Below are 18,036 nucleotides of genomic sequence, written 5' to 3' on the forward strand. Positions count from 1 at the left end.
TCTATAACTAGTGTCACAGGAATGGTTGAAAACATAGACAGTAAGAAGAGTCAGTCAACTTGTACTTAAGTCGGCACTGTGCCTTTTCTATTTAATTCCGATGCAATTTCTGTGTTTCATCTTCAATGGGAAAGTCAGGGGCATACAGTAAACCTGACGTGAAGCATCGGAATCTATAACTAGTGTCACAGGAGTGGTTCAAAACATAGACAGTTATAAGAGTCAGTCTTCTAGTACTTAAGTCGGCATGGTGCCTTTTGTATTTTATTCCGATACAATTTCTGTGTTTCATTGTCAATAAGAAGGTCAGAGGGATACAGTAAATCTGGAGGGAAGCATCGGAATCTATAATTAGTGTCACAGGAATGGTTCAAAACATAGACATTAGGAAGTGTCAGTCTTATTGTACTTAAGTCGGCATTGTGCCTTTTCTATTTAATTCCGATGAATTTTTGTGTTTCGTCGTCAATCAGTAGGTCCAAGGGATACAGTAAATCTGAAGTGAAGCATCGGAATCTATAACTAGTGTCACAGGAATGGTTCAAACCATAGACAGTAAGAAGAGTCAGTCATCTTGTACTTAAGTCGGCATTGTGCGTTTTGTATTTAATTCCGATTCAATTTCTGCTTTTCATCGTCGATAAGAAGGTCCAAGGGATACAGTAAACCTGAAGTGTAGCATCGGAATCTATAGCCAGTGTCACAGGAATTGTTCAAACATAGACAGTAAGAAGAGTCAGTCTTCTTGTACTTAAGTCGGCATTGTGCCTTTTCTATTTAATTCCGATGCAATTTCTGTGTTTCATTGTCATAAGAAGGTCATAGGGATACAGTAAACCTGAAGTGAAGCATCGGAATGTATAACTTGTGTCACAGGAATGGTTCAAAGCATAGACAGTAGGAAGAGTCGGTCTTCTTGTACTTGATTTGGCATTGTGCCTTTTGTATTTATTTCCGTTGCAATTTCTGTGTTTCATCGTCAATACGAAGGTCAGAGGGATACAGTAAACCTGAAGTGAAGCATCGGAATCTATAACTAGTGTCACAGGAATGGTTCAAATCATAGACAGTAGGAAGAGTCAGTCTATTAGAACTTAAGTCGGCATTGTGCCTTTTGTATTTAATTCCGATGCAATTTCTGTGTTTCATCGTCGATAAGATGGTCCAAGGGATACAGTACACCTGAAGTGAAGCATCGGAATCTATAACTAGTGTCACAGGAATGGTTAAAATCATAAGCAGTAAGAAGAGTCAGTCTTCTTGTACTTAAGTCAGCATTGTGCCTTTCCTATTCAATTCCGATGCAATTTCTGTGTTTCATCGTCAATATGAAGGGCAGAGGGATACAGTAAACCTGAAGTGAATCATCGGAATCTATAACTAGTGTCACAGGAATGGTTAAAAATTAGACAGTAAGAAGAGTCAGTCTTCTTGTACTTAAGTCGGCATTGTGCCTTTTATATTTAATTCCGATGCAATTTCTGTGTTTCATCGTCAATAAGGAGGTCCAAGGGATACAGTAAACCTATAGTGAAGCATCGGAATCTAAAACTGTTCTCACAGGGAATGTTCACAACATAGTCAGTAAGAAGAGTCAGTCTTCTTGTACTTAATTCGGCATTGTGCCTTTTTATTTAATTCCGATGCATTTCCTGTGTTTCATCGTCAATAAGGAGGTCCAAGGGATACAGTAAACCTGAAGTGAAGCATCGGAATCTATAACTAGTGTCACAGGAATGGTTCAAATCATAGACAGTAGGAAGAGTCATTCTTCTTGTACTTAATTCGGCATTGTGCGTTTCTATTTAATTCCGATGCAATTTCTGTGTTTCATTGTCAATACGAAGGTCAGAGGGATACAGTAAACCTGAAGTGAAGCATCAGTGTCAATAACTAGTGTCACAGGAATGGTTCAAACCATAGACAGTAAGAAGAGTCAGTCTTCTTGTACTTAAGTCGGCATTGTGCCTTTTCTATTTAATTCCGATGCAATTTCTGTGTTTCGTTGTCGATAAGAAGGTCAGAGGGATACAGTAAACCTGAAGTGAAGCATCGGAATCCATAACTAGTGTCACAGGAATGGTTCAAAACCTAGACAGTAAGAAGAGTCAGTCTTCTTGTACTTATGTCGGCATTGTGCTTTTTCTATTTAATTCCGATGCAATTTCTGTGTTTCATCTTCAATAGGAAGGTCAGAGGGATACAGTAAACCTGAAGTGAAGCATCGGAATGTATAACTAGTGTCACAGGAATGGTTCAAAACATAGACAGTAAGAAGAGTCAGTCTTCTTGTACTTAAGTCAGTATTGTGCCTTTTCTATTTAATTACGATGCAATTTCTGTGTTTCATCGTCAATAAGAAGGTCAGAGGGATACAGTAAACCTGAAGTGAAGCATCGGAATCTATTACTAGTGTCACAGGAATGGTTCAAAACATAGATAATAGGGAGGGTCAGTCCTCTTGTACTGAAGTCGGCATTGCGCCTTTTCTATTTAATTCCGATGCAATTTCTGTATTTCGTCGTCAAAAAGAAGGTCCAAGGGATACAGTAAACCTGAAGTGAAGCATCGGAATCTATAACTAGTGTCACAGGAATGTTTCAAAACATAGACAGTAAGGAGAGTCAGTCCTCTTGTTCTTAAGTCGGCAATGTGCTTTTGTATCTAATTCCGATGCAATTTCTGTGTTTCATCGTCAATTAGAAGGTCAGAGGGATACAGTAAACTTGAAGTGAAGCATCGGAATGTATAACTAGTGTCACAGGAATCGTTAAAATCATAGACAGTGGGAAGAGTCAGTCTTCTTCTACTTGAGTCTTCATTGTGCAATTTGAATTTATTTCCGATACAATTTCTGTGTTTCATCGTCAATATGAAGGTCAGAGGGATACAGTAAACCTGAAGGGAAGCATCGGAATCTGTAACTAGTGTCACAGGAATGGTTCGAAACATAGACAGTAGGAAGATTCAATCTTCTTGAACTTAAGTCGGCATTGTGCCTTTTGTATTTAATTCCGATGCAAATTCTGTGTTTCACCGTCAATAAGACGGTCCAAGCGATACAGTACACCTGAAGTGAAGCATCGGAATCTATAACTAGTGTCACTGGAATGGTTCAAATCATAGACAGTAAGAAGAGTCAGTCTTCTTGTACTTAAGTCGGCATTGTGTCTTTTCTATTTAATTACGATGCATTTTCTGTGTGTTAAATCGTCAATTAGAAGGTCAGAGGGATACAGTAAACCAGAAGTAAAGGATCGGAATCTATAACTAGTGTCACAGGAATGGTTCACAACACAGACAGTAGGAAGAGTCAATCTTCTTGAACTTATGTGGCATTGTGCCTTTTTTATTTAATTCCGATGCAATTTCTGTGTTTCATCGTCAATAAGAAGGTCAGAGGGATACAGTAAACCTAAAGTGAAGCATCAGACTCTATAACTAGTGTCACAGGAATGATTCAAAATATAGACAGTAAGAAGAGTCAGTCTACTTGTACTTAAGTCGACATTGTGTCTTTTGTATTTAATTCCGATGCTATTTCTGTGTTTCACCGTCAATAAGAGGGTCCAAGGGATACAGTACACCTGAAGTGAAGCATCGGAATCCATAACTAGTGTCACAGGAATGGTTCAAAACCTAGACAGTAAGAAGAGTCAGTCTTCTTGTACTTATGTCGGCATTGTGCTTTTTCTATTTAATTCCGATGCAATTTCTGTGTTTCATCTTCAATAGGAAGGTCAGAGGGAAACAGTAAACCTCAAGTGAAGCATCGGAATGTATAACTAGTGTCACAGGATTGGTTCAAAAATAGTCAGTAAGAGGAGTCAGTCTTCTTGTACTTAATTCGGCATTGTGCTTTTTCTATTTAATTCCGATGCAATTTCTGTGTTTCGTTGTCGATAAGAAGGTCAGAGGGATACAGTAAACCTGAAGTGAAGCATCGGAATCCATAACTAGTGTCACAGGAATGGTTCAAACCTAGACAGTAAGAAGAGTCAGTCCTCTTGTACTTTTGTCGGCATTGTGCTTTTTCTATTAATTCCGATGCAATTTCTGTGTTTCATCTTCAATAGGAAGGTCAGAGGGATACAGTAAACCTGAAGTGAAGCATCGGAATGTATAACTAGTGTCACAGGAATGGTTCAAAACATAGACAGTAAGAAGAGTCAGTCTTCTTGTACTTAAGTCAGTATTGTGCCTTTTCTATTTAATTACGATGCAATTTCTGTGTTTCATCGTCAATAAGAAGGTCAGAGGGATACAGTAAACCTGAAGTGAAGCATCGGAATCTATAACTAGTGTCACAGGAATGGTTCAAAACATAGACAATAGGGAGAGTCAGTCTTCTTGTACTGAAGTCGGCATTGCGCCTTTTCTATTTAATTCCGATGCAATTTCTGTATTTCGTCGTCAATAAGATGGTCCAAGGGATACAGTAAACCTGAAGTGAAGCATCGGAATCTATAACTAGTGTCACAGGAATGTTTCAAAACATAGACAGTAAGGAGAGTCAGTCCTCTTGTTCTTAAGTCGGCAATGTGCTTTTTGTATCTAATTCCGATGCAATTTCTGTGTTTCATCGTCAATTAGAAGGTCAGAGGGATACAGTAAACCTGAAGTGAAGCATCGGAATGTATAACTAGTGTCACAGGAATCGTTTAAAACATAGACAGTGGGAAGAGTCAGTCTTCTTCTACTTGAGTCGACATTGTGCAATTTGTATTTATTTCCGATACAATTTCTGTGTTTCATCGTCAATACGAAGGTCAGAGGGATACAGTAAACCTGAAGGGAAGCATCGGAATCTGTAACTAGTGTCACAGGAATGGTTCGAAACATAGACAGTAGGAAGAGTCAATCATCTTGAACTTAAGTCGGCATTGTGCCTTTTGTATTTAATTTCGATGCAAATTCTGTGTTTCACCGTCAATAAGAGGGTCCAAGGGATACAGTACACCTGAAGTGAAGCATCTAAATCTATAACTAGTGTCACAGAAATGGTTCAAATCATAGACAGTAAGAAGAGTCAGTCTTCTTGTACTTAAGTCGGCATTGTGTCTTTTCTAATTAATTAGGATGCAATATCTGTGTGTTTAATCGTCAATTAGAAGGTCAGAGGGATACAGTAAACCAGAAGTAAAGGATCGGAATCTATATCTAGTGTCACAGGAATGGTTCAAATCACAGACAGTAGGAAGAGTCAATCTTCTTGAACTTAAGTCGGCATTGTGCCTTTTTTATTTAATTCCGATGCAATTTCTGTGTTTCATCGTCAATAAGAAGGTCAGAGGGATACAGTAAACCCAAAGTGAAGCATCAGACTCTATAACTAGTGTCACAGGAATGATTCAAAATATTGACAGTAAGAAGAGTCAGTTTTCTTGTACTTAAGTCGGCATTGTGCCTTTTCTATTTAATTCCGATGCATTTTCTGTGTTTCGTTGTCGATAAGAAGGTCAGAGGGATACAGTAAACCTGAAGTGAAGCATCGGAATCCATAACTAGTGTCACAGGAATGGTTCAAACCTAGACAGTAAGAAGAGTCAGTCTTCTTGTACTTATGTCGGCATTGTGCTTTTTCTATTAATTCCGATGCAATTTCTGTGTTTCATCTTCAATAGGAAGGTCAGAGAGATACAGTAAACCTGAAGTGAAGCATCGGAATGTATAACTAGTGTCACAGGACTGGTTCAAAACATAGACAGTAAGAAGAGTCAGTCTTCCTGTACTTAAGTCAGTATTGTGCCTTTTCTATTTAATTACGATGCAATTTCTGTGTTTCATCGTCAATAAGAAGGTCAGAGGGATACAGTAAACCTGAAGTGAAGCATCGGAATCTATAACTAGTGTCACAGGAATGGTTCAAAACATAGACAATAGGGAGGGTCAGTCTTCTTGTACTGAAGTCGGCATTGCGCCTTTTCTATTTAATTCCGATGCAATTTCTGTATTTCGTCGTCAATAAGAAGGTCCAAGGGATACAGTAAACCTGAAGTGAAGCATCGGAATGTATAACTAGTGTCACAAGAATGGTTCAAACCATAGATATTAAGAAGAGTCAGTCTTCTTGTACTTAAGTCAGTATTGTGCCTTTTCTATTTAATTACGATGCAATTTCTGTGTTTCATCGTCAATTAGAAGGTCAGAGGGATACAGTAAACCTGAAGTGAAGCATCGGAATGTATAACTAGTGTCACAGGAATCGTTTAAAACATAGACAGTGGGAAGAGTCAGTCTTCTTCTACTTGAGTCGACATTGTGCAATTTGTATTTATTTCCGATACAATTTCTGTGTTTCATCGTCAATACGAAGGTCAGAGGGATACAGTAAACCTGAAGGTAAGCATCGGAATCTGTAACTAGTGTCACAGGAATGGTTCGAAACATAGACAGTAGGAAGAGTCAATCTTCTTGAACTTAAGTCGGCATTGTGCCTTTTGTATTTAATTCCGATGCAAATTCTGTGTTTCACCGTCAATAAGAGGGTCCAAGGGATACAGTACACCTGAAGTGAAGCATCGGAATCTATAACTAGTGTGACAGAAATGGTTCAAATCATAGACAGTAAGAAGAGTCAGTCTTCTTGTACTTAAGTCGGCATTGTGTCTTTTCTATTTAATTACGATGCAATTTCTGTGTGTTTAATCGTCAATTAGAAGGTCAGAGGGATACAGTAAACCAGAAGTAAAGGATCGGAATCTATAACTAGTGTCACAGGAATGGTTCAAAACACAGACAGTGGGAAGAGTCAATCTTCTTGAACTTAAGTCGGCATTGTGCCTTTTTTATTTAATTCCGATGCAATTTCTGTGTTTCATCGTCAATAAGAAGGTCAGAGGGATACAGTAAACCTAAAGTGAAGCATCAGACTCTATAACTAGTGTCACAGGAATGATTCAAAATACAGACAGTAAGAAGAGTCATTTTAATTGTACTTAAGTCGACATTGTGCCTTTTGTATTTAATTCCGATGCAATTTCTGTGTTTCACCGTCAATAAGAGGGTCAAAGGGATACAGTACACCTGAAGTGAAGCATCGGAATCCATAACTAGTGTCACAGGAATGGTTCAAATCATAGACAGTAGGAAGAGTCATTCTTCTTGTACTTAATTCGGCATTGTGCATTTTCTATTTAATTCCGATGCAATTTCTGTGTTTCATCGTCAATAAGAAGGTCAGAGGGATACAGTAAACCTGAAGTGAAGCATCAGAATCAATAACTAGTGTCACAGGAATGGTTCAAACCATAGACAGTAAGAAGAGTCAGTCTTCTTGTACTTAAGTCGGCATTGTGCCTTTTCTATTTAATTCCGATGCAATTTCTGTGTTTCGTTGTCGATAAGAAGGTGAGAGGGATACAGTAAACCTGAAGTGAAGCATCAGAATCCATAACTAGTGTCACAGAAATGGTTCAAAACCTAGACAGTAAGAAGAGTCAGTCTTCTTGTACTTATGTCGGCATTGTGCTTTTTCTATTTAATTCCGATGAAATTTCTGTGTTTCATCTTCAATAGGAAGGTCAGAGGGATACAGTATACCTGAATTGAAGCATCGGAATGTATAACTAGTGTCACAGGAATGGTTCAAAACATAGACAGTAAGAAGAGTCAGGCTTCTTGTACTTAAGTCAGTATTGTGCCTTTTCTATTTAATTACGATGCAATTTCTGTGTTTCATCGTCAATAAGAAGGTCAGAGGGATACAGTAAACCTGAAGTGAAGCATCGGAATCTATAACTAGTGTCACAGGAATGGTTCAAAACATAGACAATAGGGAGGGTCAGTCTTCTTGTACTGAAGTCGGCATTGCGCCTTTTCTATTTAATTCCGATGCAATTTCTGTATTTCGTCGTCAATAAGAAGGTCCAAGGGAAACAGTAAACCTGAAGTGAAGCATCGGAATCTATAACTAGTGTCACAGGAATGTTTCCAAACATAGACAGTAAGGAGAGACAGTCCTCTTGTTCTTAAGTCAGCAATGTGCTTTTTGTATCTATTTCCGATGCAATTTCTGTGTTTCATCGTCAATTAGAAGGTCAGAGGTATACAGTAAACCTGAAGTGAAGCATCGGAATGAATAACTAGTGTCACAGGAATCGTTTAAAACATAGACAGTGGGAAGAGTCAGTCTTCTTCTACTTGAGTCGGCATTGTGCAATTTGTATTTATTTCCGATACAATTTCTGTGTTTCATCGTCAATACGAAGGTCAGAGGGATACAGTAAACCTGAAGGGAAGCATCGGAATCTGTAACTAGTGTCACAGGAATGGTTCGAAACATAGACAGTAGGAAGAGACAATCTTCTTGAACTTAAGTCGGCAATGTGACTTTTGTATTTAAATCCGATGCAAATTCTGTGTTTCACCGTCAATAAGAGGGTCCAAGAGATACAGTACACCTGAAGTGTAGCATCGGAATCTATAACTAGTGTCACAGAAATGGTTCAAATCATAGACAGTAGGAAGAGTCATTCTTCTTGTACTTAATTCGGCATTGTGCCTTTTCTATTTAATTCCGATGCAATTTCTGTGTTTCATCGTCAATAAGAAGGTCAGAGGGATACAGTAAACCTAAAGTGAAGCATCAGACTCTATAACTAGTGTCACAGGAATGATTCAAAATATAGACAGTAAGAAGAGTCAGTTTACTTGTACTTAAGTCGACATTGTGCCTTTTGTATTTAATTCCGATGCAATTTCTGTGTTTCACCGTCAATAAGAGGGTCAAAGGGATACAGTACACCTGAAGTGAAGCATCGGAATCCATAACTAGTGTCACAGGAATGGTTCAAATCATAGACAGTAGGAAGAGTCATTCTTCTTGTACTTAATTCGGCATTGTGCATTTTCTATTTAATTCCGATGCCATTTCTGTGTTTCATCGTCAATAAGAAGGTCAGAGGGATACAGTAAACCTGAAGTGAAGCATCAGAATCAATAACTAGTGTCACAGGAATGGTTCAAACCATAGACAGTAAGAAGAGTCAGTCTTCTTGAACTTAAGTCGGCATTGTGCCTTTTCTATTTAATTCCGATGCAATTTCTGTGTTTCGTTGTCGATAAGAAGGTCAGAGGGATACAGTAAACCTGAAGTGAAGCATCAGAATCCATAACTAGTGTCACAGAAATGGTTAAAAACCTAGACAGTAAGAAGAGTCAGTCTTCTTGTACTTATGTCGGCATTGTGCTTTTTCTATTTAATTCCGATGAAATTTCTGTGTTTCATCTTCAATAGGAAGGTCAGAGGGATACAGTAAACCTGAATTGAAGCATCGGAATGTATAACTAGTGTCACAGGAATGGTTCAAAACATAGACAGTAAGAAGAGTCAGGCTTCTTGTACTTAAGTCAGTATTGTGCCTTTTCTATTTAATTACGATGCAATTTCTGTGTTTCATCGTCAATAAGAAGGTCAGAGGGATACAGTAAACCTGAAGTGAAGCATCGGAATCTATAACTAGTGACACAGGAATGGTTCAAAACATAGACAATAGGGAGGGTCAGTCTTCTTGTACTGAAGTCGGCATTGCGCCTTTTCTATTTAATTCCGATGCAATTTCTGTATTTCGTCGTCAATAAGAAGGTCCAAGGGAAACAGTAAACCTGAAGTGAAGCATCGGAATCTATAACTAGTGTCACAGGAATGTTTCAAAACATAGACAGTAAGGAGATTCAGTCCTCTTGTTCTTAAGTCAGCAATGTGCTTTTTGTATCTAATTCCGATGCAATTTCTGTGTTTCATCGTCAATTAGAAGGTCAGAGGTATACAGTAAACCTGAAGTGAAGCATCGGAATGTATAACTAGTGTCACAGGAATCGTTTAAAACATAGACAGTGGGAAGAGTCAGTCTTCTTCTACTTGAGTCGGCATTGTGCAATTTGTATTTATTTCCGATACAATTTCTGTGTTTCATCGTCAATACGAAGGTCAGAGGGATACAGTACACCTGAAGGGAAGCATCGGAATCTGTAACTAGTGTCACAGGAATGGTTCGAAACATAGACAGTAGGAAGAGACAATCTTCTTGAACTTAAGTCGGCAATGTGCCTTTTGTATTTAAATCCGATGCAAATTCTGTGTTTCACCGTCAATAAGAGGGTCCAAGGGATACAGTACACCTGAAGTGAAGCATCGGAATCTATAACTAGTGTCACAGAAATGGTTCAAATCATAGACAGTAAGAAGAGTCAGTCTTCTTGTACTTAAGTCGGCATTTTGTCTTTTCTATTTAATTACGATGCAATTTCTGTGTGTTTAATCGTCAATTAGAAGGTCAGTGGGATACAGTAAACCAGAAGTAAAGGATCGGAATCTATAACTAGTGTCACAGGAATGGTTCAAAACACAGACAGTAGGAAGAGTCAATCTTCTTGAACTTAAGTCGGCATTGTGCCATTTGTATTTAATTCCGATGCAATTTCTGTGTTTCACCGTCAATAAGAGGGTCCAAGGGATACAGTACACCTGAAGTGAAGCATCAGACTCTATAACTAGTGTCACAGGAATGATTCAAAATATAGACAGTAAGAAGAGTCAGTCTACTTGTACTTAAGTCGGCACTGTGCCTTTTCTATTTAATTCCGATGCAATTTCTGTGTTTCGTTGTCGATAAGAAGGTCAGAGGGATACAGTAAACCTGAAGTGAAGCATCGGAATCCATAACTAGTGTCACAGGAATGGTTCAAATCCTAGACAGTAAGGAGAGTCAGTCTTCTTGTACTTATGTCGGCATTGTGCTTTTTCTATTTAATTCCGATACAATTTCTGTGTTTCATCTTCAATAGGAAGGTCAGAGGGATACAGTAAACCTGAAGTGAAGCATCGGAATGTATAACTAGTGTCACAGGAATGGTTCAAAACATAGTCAGTAAGAAGAGTCAGTCTTCTTGTGCTTAAGTCGGCATTGTGCCTTTTCTAATTAATTCCGATGCAATTTCTGTGTTTCATTGTCAATAAGAAGGTCAGAGGGATACACTAAACCAGATGTGAAGCATCGGAATCTATAACTAGTGTCACAGGAATGGTTCAAATCATAGACAGTAGGAGGAGTCATTCTTCTTGTACTTAATTCGGCATTGTGCCTTTTCTATTTAATTCCGATGCAATTTCTGTGTTTCATCGTCAATAAGAAGGTCTGAGGGATACAGTAAACCTGAAGTGAAGCATCAGAATCAATAACTAGTGTCACAGGAATGGTTCAAACCATAGACAGTAAGAAGAGTCAGTCTTCTTGTACTTAAGTCGGCATTGTGCCTTTTCTATTTAATTCCGATGCAATTTCTGTGTTTCGTTGTCGATAAGAAGGTCAGAGGGATACAGTAAACCTGAAGTGAAGCATCGGAATCCATAACTAGTGTCACAGGAATGGTTCAAAACCTTGACAGTAAGAAGAGTCAGTCTGCTTGTACTTATGTCGGCATTGTGCTTTTTCTATTTAATTCCGATGCAATTTCTGTGTTTCATCTTCAATAGGAAGGTCAGAGGGATACAGTAAACCTGAAGTGAAGCATCGGAATGTATAACTAGTGTCACAGGAATGGTTCAAAACATAGACAGTAAGAAGAGTCAGTCTTCTTGTAGTTAAGTCAGTATTGTGCCTTTTCTATTTAATTACGATGCAATTTCTGTGTTTCATCGTCAATAAGAAGGTCAGAGGGATATAGTAAACCTGAAGTGAAGCATCGGAATCTATAACTAGTGTCACAGGAATGGTTCAAAACATAGACAATAGGGAGGGTCAGTCTTCTTGTACTGAAGTCGGCATTGCGCCTTTTCTATTTAATTCCGATGCAAATTCTGTATTTCGTCGTCAATAAGAAGGTCCAAGGGATACAGTAAACCTGAAGTGAAGAATCGGAATCTATAACTAGTGTCACAGGAATGTTTCAAAACATAGACAGTAAGGAGAGTCAGTCTTCTTGTACTTAAGTCGGCATTGTGTCTTTTCTATTTAATTACGATGCAATTTCTGTGTGTTTAATCGTCAATTAGAAGGTCAGAGGGATACAGTAAACCAGAAGTAAAGGATCGGAATCTATAACTAGTGTCACAGGAATGGTTCAAAACACAGACAGTAGGAAGAGTCAATCTTCTTGAACTTAAGTCGGCATTGTGCCTTTTTTATTTAATTCCGATGCAATTTCTGTGTTTCATCGTCAATAAGAAGGTCAGAGGGATACAGTAAACCTAAAGTGAAGCATCAGACTCTATAACTAGTGTCACAGGAATGATTCAAAATATAGACAGTAAGAAGAGTCAGTCTACTTGCACTTAAGTCGACATTGTGCCTTTTGTATTTAATTCCGATGCAATTTCTGTGTTTCACCGTCAATAAGAGGGTCCAAGGGATACACTACACCTGAAGTGAAGCATCGGAATCTATAACTAGTGTCACAGAAATGGTTCAAATCATAGACAGTAAGAAGAGTCAGTCTTCTTGTACTTAAGTCGGCATTGTGTCTTTTCTATTTAATTACGATGCAATTTCTGTGTGTTTAATCGTCAATTAGAAGGTCAGAGGGATACGGTAAACCAGAAGTAAAGGATCGGAATCTATAACTAGTGTCACAGGAATGGTTAAAAATTAGACAGTAAGAAGAGTCAGTCTTCTTGTACTTAAGTCGGCATTGTGCCTTTTATACTTAATTCCGATGCAATTTCTGTGTTTCATCGTCAATAAGGAGGTCCAAGGGATTCAGTAAACATATAGTGAAGCATCGGAATCTAAAACTGTTCTCACAGGGAATGTTCACAACATAGTCATTAAGAAGAGTCAGTCTTCTTGTACTTCAGTCAGCATTCTGCCTTTTGTATTTAATTCCGAAACAATTTCTGTACTTCATCGTCAATAAGTAGGTCAGAAGGATACAGTAAATCTGAAGGGAAGCATCGGAATCTATAACTAGTGTCACAGGAATGGATCAAAACATAGACAATAAGGAGGGTCAGTCTTTTTGTACTGAAGTCGGCATTGCGCCTTTTCTATTTAATTCCGATGCAATTTCTGTATTTCGTCGTCAATAAGAAGGTCCAAGGGATACAGTAAACCTGAAGTGAAGCGTCGGAATCTATAACTAGTGTCACAGAAATGGTTCAAATCATAGACAGTAAGAAGAGTCAGTCTTCTTGTACTTAAGTCGGCATTGTGTCTTTTCTATTTAATTACGATGCAATTTCTGTGTGTTTGATCGTCAATTAGAAGGTCAGAGGGATACAGTAAACCAGAAGTAAAGGATCGGAATCTATAACTAGTGTCACAGGAATGGTTCAAAACATAGACAATAGGAAGGGTGAGTCTTCTTGTACTTAAGTCGGCATTGTGCCTTTTGTATTTACTTCCGATGCAATTTCTGTGTTTCGTCGTCAATAAGAAGGTCCAATTGATACAGTAAACCTGAGTGAAGCATCGGAATCTATAACTAGTGTCACAGAAATGGTTTAAAACATAGTCAGGAAGAAGAGTCAGTCTTCTTGTACTTAAGTCGGCATTGTGCATTTTCTATTTAATTCCGATACAATTTCTTGTTTCATCGTCAATACGAAGGTCAGAGGGATACACTAAACCGGATGTGAAGCATCGTAATCTATAACTAGTGTCACTGGAATGTTTCAAAACATAGACAGCAAGAAGAGTCAGTCCTCCTGTACTTAAGTCGGCATTGTGCTTTTTGTATCTAATGCCGATGCAATATCTGTGTTTCATCGCCAATAAGGTCAGAGGGATACAGTAATTCTGAAGTGAAGCAGCGGAATCTATAACTAGTGTCACAGGAATGGTTCAAATCATAGCCAGTAAGAAGTGTCAGTCTTCCTCTACTTAAGTCGGCATTGAGCCTTTCTATTTAATTCCGATGCAATTTCTGTGTTTCGTCGTCAATAAGAAAGTCCAAGGGATACAGTATTCCTGAAGTGAAGCTTCGGAATCTATAACTAGTGTCACAGGAATGGTTAAAAAATAGACAGTAAGAAGAGTCAGTCTTCTTGTACTTAAGTCTGCATTGTGCCTTTTGTATTGAATTCCGATGCAATTTCTGTGTTTCATCGTCAATAAGGAGGTCCAAGGGATACAGTAAACATATAGTGAAGCATCGGAATCTAAAACTGTTCTCACAGGGATTGTTCACAGCATAGTCAGTAAGAAGAGTCTGTCTTCTTGTGCTTAAGTCGGCATGGTGCCTTTTGTATTTTATTAAGATACAATTTCTGTGTTTCATCGTCAATAAGAAGGTCAGAGGGACACAGTAAACCTGGAGTGTAGCATCGGATTCTATAACTAGTGTCACAGGAATTGTTCAAACATAGACAGTAAGAAGAGTCAGACTTCTTGTACTTAAGTCGGAATGTTGCCTTTTGTGTTTAATTCCGATGAAATTTCTTTGTTTCATCGTCAATATGAAGGTCCAAGGGATACAGTAAACCTGAAGTTAAGCATCGGAATCTATAACTAGTGTCACAGGAATGGTTCAAAACATAGACAGTAAGAAGAGTCAGTCTTGTTGTACTTAAGTCGGCAATGTGCCTTTTGTATTTAATTCCGATGCTATTTCTGTGATTCATCGTCAATAAGAAGGTCCAAGGGATACAGTAAACCTGAAGTGAAGCTTCGGAATCCATATCTAGTGTCACAGGAATGGTTCAAAACCTAGACAGTAAGAAGTGTCAGTCTTCTTGTACTTATGTCGGCATTGTGCCTTTAGTATTTAATTCCGATGCAATTTCTGTGTTTCATCTTCAATAGGAAGGTCAGAGGGATACAGTAAACCTGAAGTGAAGCATCGGAATCTATAACTAGTGTCACAGGAATGGTTCAAAACATAGACAATAGGGAGGGTCAGTCTTCTTGTACTGAGGTCGGCATTGTGCCTTTTCTATTTAATTCCGATGCAATTTCTGTATTTCGTCGTTAATAAGAAGGTCCAAGGGATACAGTAAACCTGAAGTGAAGCATCGGAATCTATAACTAGTGTCACAGGAATGTTTCAAAACATAGACAGTAAGGAGAGTCAGTCCTCTTGTTCTTAAGTGGGCAATGTGCTTTTTGTATCTAATTCCGATTCAATTTCTGTGTTTCATCGTCTATTAGAAGGTCAGAGGGATACAGTAAATCTGAAGTGAAGCATCGGAATGTATAACTAGTGTCACAGGAATCGTTTAAAGCATAGACAGTAGGAAGAGTCAGTCTTCCTCTACTTGAGTCAGCATTGTGCAATTTGTATTTATTTCCGATGCAATTTCTGTGTTTCATCGTCAATACGAAGGTCAGAGGGATACAGTAAACCTGAAGGGAAGCATCGGGATCTATAACTAGTGTCACAGGAATGGTCCGAAAGATAGACAGTAGGAAGAGTCAATCTTCTTGAACTTAAGTCGGCATTGTGCCTTTTTTATTTAATTCCGATGCAATTTCTGTGTTTCATCGTCAATAAGAAGGTCAGAGGGACACAGTAAACCTAAAGTGAAGCATCAGACTCTATAACTAGTGTCACAGGAATGATTCAAAATATAGACAGTAAGAAGAGTCAGTCTACTTGTACTTAAGTCGACATTGTGCCTTTTGTATTTAATTCCGATGCAATTTCTGATTTTCATCGTCGATAAAAATTTCCAAGGGATACAGTAAACCTGGAGAGTAGCATCGTAATCTATAACTAGTGTCACAGGAATTGTTCAAACATAGACAGTAAGAAGAGTCAGTCTTCTTGTACATAGGTCAGTATTGTGCCTTTTCTATTTAATTACGATGCAATTTCTGTGTTTAATCGTCATTAAGAAGGTCAGAGGGATACAGTAAACCTGAAGTGAAGCATCGGAATCTATAACTAGTGTCACAGGAATGTTTCAAAACATAGACAGTAAGGAGAGTCAGTCCTCTTGTTCTTAAGTGGGCAATGTGCTTTTTGTATCTAATTCCGATGCAATTTCTGTGTTTCGTTGTCGATAAGAAGGTCAGAGGGATACAGTAAACCTGAAGTGAAGCATCGGAATCCATAACTAGTGTCACAGGAATGGTTCAAAACCTAGACGGTAAGAAGAGTCAGTCTTCTTGTACTTATGTCGGCATTGTGCTTTTTCTATTTAATTCCGATGCAATTTCTGTGTTTCATCTTCAATAGGAAGGTCAGAGGGATACAGGAAACCTGAAGTGAAGCATCGGAATCTGTAACTAGTGTCACAGGAATGGTTCAATACATAGACAGTAAGAAGAGTCAGTCTTCATGTACTTAAGTCAGTATTGTGCCTTTTCTATTTAATTACGATGCAATTTCTGTGTTTAATCGTCATTAAGAAATTCAGAGGGATACAGTAAACCTGAAGTGAAGCATCGGAATCTTTAACTAGTGTCACAGGAATGTTTCAAAACATAGACAGTAAGGAGAGTCAGTCCTCTTGTTCTTATGTCGGCAATGTGCTTTTTGTATCTAATTCCGATGCAATTTCTGTGTTTCGTTGTCGATAAGAAGGTCAGAGGGATACAGTAAACCTGAAGTGAAGCATCGGAATCCATAACTAGTGTCACAGGAATGGTTCTAAACACAGACAGTAGGAAGAGTCAATCTTCTTGAACTTAAGTCGGCATTGTGCCGTTTTTATTTAATTCCGATGCAATTTCTGTGTTTCATCGTCATTAAGAAGGTCAGAGGGATACAGTAAACCTAAAGTGAAGCATCAGACTCTATAACTAGTGTCACAGCAATGATTCAAATTATAGACAGTAGGAAGAGTCAGGCTACTTGTACTTAAGTCGACATTGTGCCTTTTGTATTTAATTCCGATGCAGTTTCTGAGTTTCACCGTCAATAAGAGGGTCCAAGGGATACAGTACACCTGAAGTGAAGCATCGGAATCTATAACTAGTGTCACAGAAATGGTTCAAATCATAGACAGTAAGAAGAGTCAGTATTCTTGTACTTAAGTCGGCATTGTGTCTTTTCTATTTACTTACGATGCAATTTCTGTGTGTTTAATCGTCAATTAGAAGGTCAGAGGGATACAGCAAACCAGAAGTAAAGGATCGGAATCTATAACTAGTGTCACAGGAATGGTTCAAAACATAGACAATAGGAAGTGTGAGTCTTCTTGTACTTAAGTCGGCATTGTGCCTTTTGTATTTCCTTCCGATGCAATTTCTGTGTTTCGACGTCAATAAGAAGGTCCATGGGATACAGTAAACCTGAAGTGAAGCATCGGAATCTATAACTAGTGTCACAGAAATGGTTCAAAACATAGTCAGTAAGAAGAGTCAGTCTTCTTGTACTTAAGTCGGCATTGTGCATTTTCTATTTAATTCCGATACAATTTCTGTGTTTCATCGTCAATGAGAAGGTTAGAGGGATACACTAAACCTGATGTGAAGCATCGGAATCTATAACTAGTGTCACAGGAATGTTTCAAAACATAGACAGCAAGAAGAGTCAGTCCTCCTGTACTTAAGTCGGCATTGTGATTTCTGTATCTAATGCCGATGCAATTTCTGTGTTTCATCGCCAATAAGGTCAGAGGGATACAGTAAACCTGAAGTGAAGCAGCGAAATCTATAACTAGTGTCACAGGAAGGGTTCAAATCATAGACAGCGGGAAGTGTCAGTCTTCTTCTACTTAAGTCGGCATTGTGCCTTTTCTATTTAATTCCGATGCAATTTCTGTGTTTCGTCGTCAATAAGAAAGTCCAAGGGATACAGTAAACCTGAAGTGAAGCATCGGAATCTATAACTAGTGTCACAGGAATGGTTAAAAAATAGACAGTAAGAAGAGTCAGTCTTCTTGTACTTAAGTCTGCATTGTGCCTTTTGTATTGAATTCCGATGCAATTTCTGTGTTTCATCGTCAATAAGGAGGTCCAAGGGATACAGTAAACATATAGTGAAGCATCAGAATCTAAAACTGTTCTCACAGGGATTGTTCACAGCATAGCCAGTAAGAAGAGTCTCACTTCTTGTGCTTAAGTTGGCATGGTGCCTTTTGTATTTTATTCCGATACAATTTCTGTGTTTCATCGTCAATAAGAAGGTCAGAGGGATACAGTAAATCTGAAG

The sequence above is a fragment of the Schistocerca serialis genome, chromosome 12 (assembly GCF_023864345.2).
Source record: "Schistocerca serialis cubense isolate TAMUIC-IGC-003099 chromosome 12, iqSchSeri2.2, whole genome shotgun sequence".
Classification (NCBI taxonomy): Eukaryota; Metazoa; Arthropoda; class Insecta; order Orthoptera; family Acrididae; genus Schistocerca; species Schistocerca serialis.